Below are 12607 nucleotides of genomic sequence, written 5' to 3'. Positions count from 1 at the left end.
AGTATTTACTATTCTATTATTACTGAGCTGTGCTGAGCTGGCTTTGTTAGTTTCTTCTTATCTTGGACTTCCTGCAGTAGCACACCCTTCCTCCCAAATTTTGTTACCCCTCTAGGTCTGTGGTCTTTGAAGCATGTCAAGCCCTAAACTTTAATAAGGCAATTCTATTGACAAATAATTTGTCATAGACATCAGGTAAATATTCCACCTACTGAACAAGCAGGAAGAAAGTGAGGAGCTTTGTTTCCTTCTTTATGGAGCTAAGCAAGTTTTAAGTGGATCCACGCCTTTGAGGAATATTTTCATTACCAATAAAGCATTTAAAATACTTTGTTTGTCATCGCTGTCTTTGAGTCACACAAATCATTGTTTAGAAATTACCCCTTTATAGTTTTATAAGCATTTAATGTTCATCATTAACAGATGATGTAACCAACTGGTACAGAAAAGAAGAGCAAAAACAATGACCATTTTTAACATTTAAGAAACTTCACATTAGGTACTGACCTTCAGGAACAAAAGATCTGGACTGCAGCCTACTTTACGCCACAGAGGTGAGAACAAGTAAGAAAATTATTTGCACAGATCAGTACAAACTGCAATAGCTGCCACAATTCTTTCTGTAGTAGATGCAGAAATTGTTTCTCGTTTGCAAAGGACTGTCATATACAAGATCGTTTGCATCATACCAGATAATAAAAATAATAATCTAGCATAATAAGATCTGAGTAGCAAAAGTGAAACCTTTTTTTGTTGTGAATAAATTCAAAGACAGCTTCTGCAGAAGCACCCAAATAAATCCATTCCGTATAGACATTCACATAAACCACATCAGCGCATCACCAAATTAACTGCTATTGTTTGCAAGATTCATTCCAAAGATGGAACTGCTCAGGGCAAAAGCTACATGTTTCTCCTTCAGATGAAAACAGTTAAAGGTCATATTAAGCCTACAGCCATTAATGCCTCAAAATGTTCCTGACAGTTTTCCATTACTGTGAAATGTGAAATCCATTATCTGCTTGATTATTTTAGACAGCAAGGAAACTGCATTGGTAGTATTTGAGAATGTTACATGTGTGCTACAATCAAGTGGCTTGAACTTTGATAACATAATTTGTAACTTTTAGGTCTGATAAGTCTACTTATTCACTTTGGAAACAGTACTCTGCCTACCAGTTAATGGGAAAAAAAGAGCTTCTAGCTAATTACCTAAATCTATACTACATCCTTCAAAAGCTACTCAACAGATGTGATCACTTAATCTTGAATGTTGTAACAAAATGTTTGAATCAACGCTTTTTCAAATGAAAAAAGAACTAATGGAGACATTTTGTCAACAATGAATACATGGAAATGCAGAGGCATGTTCTTTTAACCTGCAATTGAAAGAAACTTAAAAACATTTTCCAGCTATTAGACGTTATTTTTATGTATTTAAAAAAGAGTTTATATTTACTTCATAATTGCTATATTGTTAATTATAGAATCCTACACCTGCATGTACTGGAGATGTTGAAATTCATAACAATATAATAATGAAAAGCTAAATAACAAGAAAGTGTGAATAATAATTTATTTGGTCATATGGGTAACTGTTACATTAAAGCTCATCACAGCAAAAGATTTTTAATAGAAACAAATTTCTAATTTTGATAGTTATTAACCTCTAAAATACCTGACCTTAAAATTTGATTTCAACAAAGTTGGACATACAGTCTCTCTGACCCTCCCCAGTTCTTCAGGAAGAGCACATAATAGAACTGTAGAGAGAACACTGATGATTAATTTTTATTTGGGAAATATTTAGCTGGGGAATATTCAGCCTACAGGGATTCAGTGATTTTTAATTTTTTTTTTTTTTTTAGGAAGTAGTCCAATAATCAATCTGAAAATCTCTCAATTTCTCCACATTTCTGTAATGCATTATACCAATTTCTATTTCAAATAGAGTCCTGAGAAAAAACTTCTCTTCAGACATAATTGAGAAATCATTTTAAAAGTGATCTTTCTAGATTCTCAGACTAAAGCTAACTTAAATCCCACATTTGGAGTGTTTTATCAATTCATTTCAAATGAAAGGGAAATATTTCAAAGCTAAATATTATGTAGAATAATACAATATATTACAAAAAATGTGTATTTGATGCTGACAGAATATTTCCCTAGACTTGCTTCAAAACAGCATTTAATCCTTTTTTCTTCATATACTTCTTTTTACTTCCATGAAAAGATGGTGCTTCTCCAACAAGTTGGATGGTGTGCAGGATCACTGAATAGCTCCCCAGACATGGTCTAACAGGGCCCAACTCCAAGTTCTTCCTCAAATGATTCCCAGGCAGAGCTTGGGAGTCAAAATGCTCCAAGAATCACTCCCAGGAGGCAGTTCACTCGCAAAAGCCCCATTTTTTTTGTTGGCATGTTTAATTTTCTACTATTAATTTTCTGCTATTGTTCTGTAGACAGACAATAGCAAAGTTAGCAGCTCATTCAGGCAGTTGAAATCTTCCAGACCTGACTGCCCTGCTCCATTGCTTTATTCTGGCTATACAGGGAACATCAGGGAACATCAGGGAACATTTTTGATGCCCAAAATCTGCTTGCTGAACTGGACACCTCTGGCGTAGAGTCAGTAAATCAGACTTAGGCACGTAAAGCAGGCGATCAGAATCTGGCCTTAAGTTCAGGTTGATAGCAGTTTAATGTTAAATCTCTGGATTTTTATTCACTTCAGGTTATTACAGTCATCATAATCTCTGTGTTTTAATTCACTGCAGTGTTATATTTTCTTGCTATATTTGATACATGGTATTTTTGTGTACTGCATTAGGATTTGTCTTCCCACCTGAAAAATTACTCAATTTACAATTATATTAGTACCATAAAAAAAGGAAGTCACAAACATGATAAAATGGTACAAAATACTGATAAAAAACTTTTATAAGTACATGCCATAAAGTAATCAGAAACAATATACTTCAAATTCACCCACAAAAAAACTATTCTCCCCTCAAGCACTAATTTTATTCTAAACTCAGTAATGTTCACAGCTGATTTTAAAAGTGCTAGAACATATACTGTACTCAAGAAAGCCACATGTTCACTAACAGTGAGTTACTCATTAACATAATCTTCCTACTCAGGATGTAAATATATGGCAGTCCTAATTTTCTTTCTCTTCTTTGAAACTTCCAGAATGTTAAAACAGTCACCTTTTCTAAAGGTAAAGGGGACTTGTAGAATGGCCTGACTATGTGCACTATTGAAAATGTGTGTCAGAGTGGGAATAGCAAGATAATAATGTTTGCCTTTATGGTTCAAACAGTCAAACTGAAAGGTGTCTGCAAAGAATCTTGTGATACTGAATGACTGTGCAAGCAAATTGGATAGGAAAATTAACTGTAGATCACTGCAAAGGAATGGAATAGGAATAAATAATCTTCTTTATATCATAGATGTAGTCCGTGGCTCCGAATTAGCTTATACCTCTAAGGAAAATGATCTGAGAATGACTGTATTTTCCTTTGGAATGCTCACTTGCACTGAAAAAGACAAAAAAAGCACATCAAGCACGTAAATGTCCCATGTCCAGATCCATTTCCCATGTATTTGTCCCATATTTCCTGTACTGACATTGCTGTCCACCATGTCACACGGGGGCACTTTGTAGTTGATCTGCTTGCTGGTTCCTTCAGGAGAAGCGTCAATGGATTTAAATCATGTTCATCATAGTTTGAGAGCTCTGTTCTTTAACATCTAGTTACTATCTCAAGGGCACTGTGTGTATGTAAAGAACCCCAGGACTGTCACAACAAATTCCTATTTGACTAGCTAACATCAGATTGGTTCACTGTGTATGCATAGCAGAAAAGGAGACACGGAGAGACATGGATGTTTATCTCAATGGCGCCCAGAACTGGACAGCACTTGAGATGCGGACGCAGCACTTGCGGTGCGGCCTCAGCAGTGCCGAGTACAGAGGGACAAACACTTCCCTGGTCGTCTGGCCGCACTATTTCTGGTACATCGGGACGTGGCCTCTCTGCCCGGGGGCACCTCCCGCGCCGGCCCCCCGCCCACGGCGGGGCCTCTCCCGAGCCCGGAGTCCGGCGGCGCTGCGGCAGCTGCCGGGGCGCTGCGCGCAGGCCGCCGACGCCCGCGGACATGGCGGCGGAGCAGGAGGCCGGCGCAAGGCGCGCCTGCGGAGGTGAGGGCGCCGGCCCGCTGCGGGGCACGGGAGGCGCGGGGCAGCGCTGCGTGGTTTAGGCCGGGGGTAGCGGGAGTGCGGCTTCCCTCGTCGGTGTGATCCGGGAGCCACACGCCACCGTGCCCTGGCGGTGGGGGTGAGGCGCCCCGCGGGAGCCGGGAGCACGAGCCGTCGCTGCTCCCCAGGCCGGTTTGGCCTCCAGCACGGGGAACTGCGGTTTGCCCTTCAGCACCCCGGGGAACAGCGGTTTGCCCTTCAGCACCCCGGGGAACAGCGGTTTGCCCTCCCAAGCCCCGGCTGGCCCGAGCGGGGAACAGCGGTAACAGCGCCCTGGGAAGCGGGGTTCGGTAGGTAGGGCCGTGGTTGCTTTTCCTCCTGTGCCCGCACCATGCCAGGGATCCGAGGAGGGGCGGCGTTTCGCCCCCGAGCAAGACAGCCCCTAGCAAGACAGTCAAACTCCAGCTAGCCGGGTCCGAGGATGTTTAGCAGGAACGGGCATGAGGAGCCGGGGAAGGTTTAGGTTGGACATTAGGAAGAATGTCTTCACGGGGTGATTAGACATTGGAATGGACAGCCCCTGGAGGTGGTGGAGTCACCATCCCTGCAGGTGTTTAAGGAAAGACTGGACGTGGCATTCAAGTCTAGTTGGCAAGGTGGCAAGGTTGGGCTGGATGATCTGAGAGGTCTTTTACAACCTAATTGATTCTGTGATTCTGTGAAGTTTTAATAAAGGATTTGGAGAAAAACCACAGAGTTAGTGGTATCCTGGATCAGTTACCGTGTGCACTGGCCCACCCGTTGTATGGGGGCAACTGCTGGTAGATTTGCAAGCTGGTCCCCACCAAGTTTCTTGGGCCAGTGACCAAGATGAGGGTTACGGCGGCATTGCTCAGCTGCTGGTGCCACGAGTCCGACCCCAAACCTCGGCCAGACAAGGTGTCACTGCGGCTGGCTTCAGCTGCTTCCTGACAAATACATACTGGGCTGCTGCTCCCTGCTGCTGGTATATATCAAATATATACCTCCTTCTGATATATATCAAAAGTGTCTATAAATCCACTCTATAGAAGCGGCTGACCTTGAAAAATGCAATAATAGTACTATTATGGGAATTTTTATGTATTTGTTATGTTGGTCGCTATGCAGCATTGATGTCTTGAGATAAGACATATGGTGGGCATAAGTATAGAAGGGAATTGGAGACTTCACACTTCTCAGTGTAGTACATTTAATAGTTAAATATATAAACCCGCTCTTCATTTCAAGTGTATTTCACATAATTTCAACCAGAACATCAGGTGTCTTGATCAAGACTGAAATTATGTACTTTCATATCTAATTATTCATATTATAGCAGAAAGAATTTTAGCGGACACTAATAATATCTTAAAAATACCTTTTGATTATATCACACACTACCTCTGTACAGGGGTCAGGAACATAGGTTCTCTTCTGCATACAAAGGATTTGTTTTTGAAGGAAAAAAGTTATATAAATTTTCAGTGGAAATCCTATAAAAGAACAATAAAGTGATATCTAATCTAAGTATGGCCCTGGCAATGGAATGGCAATAGAAATAGTATAGAGCTGATGCTTAACTAAAAATTGAACATTAAAGCAATAAAATATCTGTGTTCATCTGAAAAATGATGAAAAGCTCACAGAAGTTCATAAAGCATGTTTTTATTATTTACATGTTCCATTTTTATCTGAATTTGTCAGCACAGTTATCCATAAAAAGGCATTGGAGACTGAACACTTACTTTTGCTCATAGTTTGCTAAAATTGAAGTCCTTGCTAGCTCTATATAAAAATAATCTTTAAAGCTATTTTGTCAAGGAAATGTATTCAAGAGAAAGAATTGCTTGTTTCTCTCAAAAATCATTCATATTTTCTTTCTAAAGTATTAAGTGAAAAAATACACTTTGGATAGGTATGTCTTAAGTACATTTTTACTTGTTTATTTAGGCTCCTAAGTTCAAGCCAATCTGTTTTGTTGGACTTTTGTGCCAGTGCAGAAGCTCACTGAAAGGAGGATATGAGATCCACCTTAGGAAAACTTCATTTAGGTTGAGGTTGTCCAGGTTTCAGACAACCTGGACATCTGCAAGAGGATATAAGCAATATTTTTTAGGACTGAAAAATAGGTGGATACACTGCCACTTAAAAGCCAGTGTTAAACCTGCACTTCACAACATGTACTTCAGTAGGTTTAAAAAATTAATGCTATTAATTCTAACGAAACAAGAAATTCCAGAGGAAGATACAAAATAGTGGAGAAATATCTAAACTCTAATGCCAAGCATGAACATGAGAGGTAACATCGTTATGGATAAACAGGGAAAGGATTGTCTGTCTTCTACAGTTACAATAGAACATGTAAAACTCTGATTTTTTTTTTTCCAGAAAAGTAAACTCTTAGTGATTTTGTCTGTGGTGGAAAGATGGCAACACTAGAGGCTCACAGCCTTAAAAGAAATGCAGAACAGTTCCCAGTTTTTTACTTCTAAAAGCAATATAGTGTATAAGCCAATCTCAGTGTATTGGGAATTCTGAATTATGATTTCCCAGTGTTTGGAGGACATTGTAATGAATGCTTCTTTTACGCAGACATTGAGTAGAGGGAGCAGACCAGATGTCTGGTACAATCCCAGTGGTGTTCAGACGCAGAGAGAGCATGCACATACTTCGTGAACTGTTACCTGTATAAGGCAATATGTTTAATGTATGTTGAAGAAACCAGCTTCCACTTTGAAGATGTCACAGTCTTCCTGAAATTCTTTGGCTGGTTTGTCTGGAGGAGATTGAGGGGAGACCTCATTGCAGTCTACAACTTTCTCATGAGGGGCAGAGGAGGGACAGGCACTGATCTCTTCTCTGTGGTGACCAGTGATAGGACCTGAGGGAATGGTCTGAAGTTGTGTCAGGGGAGGTTTAGGCTGGATATTAGAGAAAGGTTCCTCACCCAGAGGGTGGTTGGGCACAGGAACAGGCTCCCCTGGGAAGTGGTCACAGCACCAAGCCTGACAGAGTTCAAGAAGCATTTGGACAATACTCTTGGGCACAGGATGTGACTCTTGGGGATGGTCCTGTGCAGGGCTAAGGGTTGTACTGGATGATCCTTGTGGGTCCCTTCCAACTCAGCATATTCTGTGATTCTGTGAAATATGGATATGAACATTTGCATCCATCCAGATGAACAGTTTAGGAGACTAAGCTATATTGAATAAAAGTAGTTAATTAGTAAACAATGCCACAAAGCTGCTTAGATCATATTTCTATTGCCAGGTAGGTTTCTTGAGTGAGGAGGAATGTTTATAGCATCCTCTTACTGTGGGAAAATAGTGAAATATTGTTCATATGGTCTGCTGGATTTAACAATAATAATTATTTTTTGTTTTAAAATCTGTTACTGTTGTAAAAACATGAATGTTAGGAAATGAAGCACTTATTTCACAAAGTGCAAAGAAACTTTTTCACACAGTGAAGTTTTGGTTGGGTACTGAGGCAGGTGATGCTACAGGAATGGTATTATCATTTTTTGCTTGTCCCAGCTTAAGTTTTGCCTTCATGATAGAGGCATGTTGGGAAAATGCTAGATGTATTTCTAACAAGCTTGAGTTTTTGGTCCAGATGATAAACTATACTCTTTAGTTTGCAGGAGACTCTGTTAATTTATAGTCACAAAAATTATTATATGATTTTTGAAAAATTGTGTGCAGCCACACAAAAAGCCTGAATCCTGTGATAAACTGCACCGTAGCAAGTCAGCTTAATTAGTGCAAAATACATCTGTCACAATCTGTGTCTTTACCATAGCTAGGTAACATTAATTCATGTCTGACTCATCTAGTTTCATTCAACACTCTTCTGATGTGTATTTGTCACTTGTAGCCACAGTGGAAGTTCATGTTTAGAAAATGTACCCTGTGTGTCAAAAGCCTGACTTTTGACTTGCTTGAAGCCCCAGCTAGTACCTCATACTGACAAGCAGTAGAAAGAGGCTGAGAGAAAAGGGATTTCTCTGCCAGCTGTGATAAGTCTTTGTCATGAAAATTTGAAAAAACAGATAACCCAATGGAACATTTCTGTGACCTTGTGCCCAAACTAGGAAATGGGATGGGAATAAAGTTAGTGAATACTGAAAAATGATCTGGTTGTAGATTAGAGAAACCATGCAAGCGTTTCTTTATGTAAAATGGTGCAAATTTTAAAGCAAATAGAAGCACACATTATTTATACATAATTTCCAATGAAATTGTTGATGAAAAATCTCTCAGAACTCTATTTACATTTTATTATTGCCATACTGAGTCAGAATGTATTAGAATGAATTGTGAGTATGTATGGCTGTCCTATTGTGGAAGAGATTAGCTAGTAACTCCACTCGATACTTGTAATCTGTAACTTGTTAAAAGTAAATTTAGTAATTTTTAACTCCTTAAAAGTATTTTATTAAAAAGATCAACCATATCATTTTCAGGGTTTCAACTAGTTACCTACTTAATTCAGTACAAGTATTCACATGATTAAGGCAGATAGAATATAGGAAAAGCTAAAATATCTTCTAGGGAGACTCAATTTCATTTTAAACTAAGTTATTAAAAGAAGTCATTAGCAAAGTAAAGTCTCTGCTGGGATGTGTGTGTCCACTCTAACATCAGCTGAATATCCTAGAACTCAAAACAGCTGCAGCTGTTCAGTTTATAAAGAATTTTCCTCATCTAGTAATTTCTGCTGTGAGACAAGCGAGGGTGTTATTCCTCTGGTGTAGCTGTAATATTTTGAGCCTCTTCCTGAGCTCTGGCTGATGTCAAACGAAGCCAGTGGCTAAGCAGTCTGGTAAGGACAACAGCTTTTCCTATCTCATTAAATCCATGCATGTTTGTTTGATCTTATTAGAAAAATGTGCTGACAGCTCTAGTTTGGAATTGATCCCTGAGGCTTGAGAATTTCATTATGCACTCTATTGATTGTTTTATCTTTTTCCCTTTCTTTTTTTTTAAGAAAATAAGAATTCTATTTTAATTAAAAATGGGGGTTCTGGGAGAAGCAACTCCAAATCAGAACTAAAAATTTGCCTTGTAAAAGAGGCTACTGTGTACATCTTCACATGAATGTGATGCACTCTGCCATTTCTCCCTGCAAACTCCCCATTTTAGGAAGAAAGCTGTGGGAGAGTGATTTTGGTGAGAGAAACACGGGACAGAGACAGTACAGCTCCAGATTAGTTAAGAACACTGTAGTTGAAGCAGTCACTGATGTAGAAGATACAGAACAAAGCTATTTCTCCTTAGTAGTGCTGTGCACTCCACTGCCCCTGGATCTGTGACTGAGAGGTGACTCTTCTTGATCAATGAGGTGTCTGTGGTCACAGACAGCTGGCAATTATACTGTTGTGTTGCCTCAGTTCTTATTGTATTAACTTAGCTTTATTCATGTGGCTATTCTTTGAAGATGATTTTCTGTCTAGTTCAGAATTTTTAGAGGTGGGAGGCAGTCCTGCTGAGAGGCAGGAAGAGCTGTGATTTTTGCCAAGATAAAATAAAAGCCCCAGTAAATGGTGACATCTTTGAAATCTGCTCTCCCACTGCAGATAGGATGAAGGAATGTTTTTGGGTCTGGAAGCTGGCTATGAGAATTCTCTGATTTCTGCTTAGACTCTTCAGTTTAAAATAACATTTGATAATTTTTATTGTTTATATGAAATTTAGGTTGCCCAAAGTAAGCTGGTGTTTCCAGGACTGTCCTATGCATCATCTCTGCTATAGCATTAACCACATTTTTTTCAGAAAATTTATTATGCCATTAGGAGTACTTGACTTCTGATCCTCATATTGGCTGTGGTTTGGATTTTCTTCTGAGGTTGGGATGAGGGACAACTGGCGTCCACCCTTCCGAGACATTCATACCCATTTGCTTGGATGCACTCTGAGTTTGTCTTGGTTTTTCAGGGTTATCTGTGCTAAGACAAAATAGGCTATGGCTTTGCACTGGATAAGGTGCAAAGACAAGGCTTTTACCCCAAATCATTTTGTAGAGGCCAGTGTTTTTACCAGGGACTGACTTTGCATTTAGCAGCATCTCAGGCTGGTTTTTTTTTTTGTTTGTTTTTTTGTTTTACTCCTATTTAGTCATTATACTGTTTAAAAATGTTCTGATTCAACTTCGCATTATTACAGGATGGCCATATTTTAAACCTGAGGTAGCCTAATCTTTTTTTTTGGTTTTTGGGAGCAAACTGACTTAGAAGATTTTTATTGATTGTCATTATTTATTCTTGTACACACAAGTGACTCATTATACTGTGCAGTCAGAGTGAAAACTCTTAATGATTTGGCAAGAAAGTGCTTCATCAGCACGGCATTACAGAGTCTTATTGTAAATATGAGCCAATCTCTACCTTCTAACCTACAATATACTCTTGGAATTCAAACAGATGTTCTCATGCATATTTGGAAAGCCACAGTGGTCAGGTGAAGTCCCCGGTGACTGGAAAAAGGGAAACATCACTCCCATTTTTAAAAAGGGGAGAAAGAAAGATCCAGGGAACTACAGACCAGTGAACCTCACTTCTGTTCCTGTGAAGATCCTCCCAGAAGATATGCTAAGGGACATAAAAGACAGGGAGGTAATTCGAGGTAGCTAGCATGGTTTTACTAATGGCAAGTCATGCCTGACCAGTCTGGTGGCCTTCTGTGAGGGAGTGAAGGCAACAGTCTTTACTCAGAGGGTGGTCAGGCACTGGAACAAGTTGCCCAGAGAAGTAGTGGATGCCCCATCCCTGGGAGTGTCCAAGGCCAGGATGGGGCTCTGAGCAACATGGTCTAGTAAATAGTATCCCTGCCCATGGCAGGGGGCTTGGAACTAGATGACCTCTAGGTCCCTTCCAACCCAAACCATTCTCTGATTATGTGATTCTATGCATTGCTTAAGTGAAATGCCTTGCGTAGTTGTGGTAGGGGTGAGAATGTTTGTATTGTACTGCACAAAATTGTGACACATTTATTCTTTCTTACATCTTTACCTGAACAAAGGCGCATGATTCATTTCATAACTTAAGAAAGAAAATGGTCTTTCTTGGATTTTTTTGTCCCTTGGAATTAGGAAGACAGCAGAACAGTGCTGACTGAGTACAATTCAGTTAATTTTATAAATATTTGCTCAGCAGCATTTGTCAAATTGCAGTAAATCAGGTAGAAAAGCAGTCAAACTCTAAATTTAAAAAAGTCAAATGAAAGAGCAATGTAAAGGACAAGGACTGGATAAGGGGTGCACCCTTTCCCTCCTGTCTGTATCCTAGCACCTATGGATTCTACAGGGGTTTTTTGCCAAAATTTGGCAAATAGATACTGTAAAAATGTGAAGTCTCCTAAAGGTCATAGGGAAATTGTTTTATTTTTTTTTCTTCACAGACTGGAGTTTCTCATTATGCACATTTCACAAGATTCCATGGGTTTTCTATGCTACAGCTCCCTCAGGTGGTAAAATAATTTTCCATTTGGAATTCCAGCTTGGTTTCTGTGAAACACTTGATTTCTCTTCGGGTGATTTTGAGGCTTCTCCCAACTTACTGTTTGTTCTATCTGATTTGTAACAGAAACATCAGAGTTCAAGGAACAAGAGTTTCAGTGGGAAAGAACTCACTCTTGCTATACTTGGGTTCCCACTAGAAAATACACCACAGTATTACCACAGCTTCAGTGATTTCTTATTTCTCCCTATAAGAATGTGAAGAACATGTTTTCTACAGTTGTTTGACATAATCATGTTGTGCCTTGATTAGAAAAGCAGAATTGGTGTTTGATTCAGACTTAACATGAAATGGTACACAGGATTCCCAGCAGTAATGACCTTTGCTTCATCCTTTGAATGGTAAAGATCAACCATTTGATTACCTTATATGTTCCTTATAAGTTCAGGAGTCTCTGTTTAATTTCTGATTGCATAACCAATGGTCTGTCTCAACCTTGGTGATAAGTCCAGTCCTTCCTTGATTTATAGGGCAACAAATGCACAAACAACTTTTTTTTTTTTTCAGCACAGTTCCTTTTAATTTGGAAACAGAGATGAAATTTATACTCGATTAGTTAGTGTAATATGTACTTCAGAAGTATATGTTGCTTTTCATCTTGAAGGATCTTAAAATCTTTTGCAAACTAGGTACACACCACAAAGCCAGGGCTGTTCCAAGAATATTTTCCCTGCAGAAATCTCTCTGGTGTCATTGATTATTTACCTTTATTCAGTTGTTTCTCTGCTGGCTCTTTCTTGTGCTTCTGCCAGTTACCAGTGCATATCCCACTCCATTGCAATATTTAATTATGGATTCAGTTCTGTTCTTGTCATATTTTTGATTACTTACTTTTTCTGTTACTTTTACCCAGCTTTGGTTAGTAA

The 12607-nt window shown here is 39.3% G+C and overlaps 1 protein-coding gene across 1 annotated transcript in view; it reads left to right on the top strand.

The window, feature by feature from the left end:
- Positions 1-4412: 4412 nt before the first annotated feature.
- The window catches only part of TCEANC (transcription elongation factor A N-terminal and central domain containing), a 15748-nt gene continuing 7553 nt past the window's right edge, over positions 4413-12607 (top strand). Inside the window, 1 exon segment of the mRNA XM_029964798.1 lies at positions 4413-4554. The gene's annotated coding sequence lies outside the window, so the exon portion shown is untranslated.

This window comes from Manacus vitellinus, unplaced genomic scaffold, assembly GCF_001715985.3.
Source record: "Manacus vitellinus isolate BGI_N305 unplaced genomic scaffold, ASM171598v3 scaffold_7_pilon, whole genome shotgun sequence".
In the NCBI taxonomy this organism is placed as follows: Eukaryota; Metazoa; Chordata; class Aves; order Passeriformes; family Pipridae; genus Manacus; species Manacus vitellinus.
This window is presented reverse-complemented; position numbering and strand designations above follow the sequence as displayed.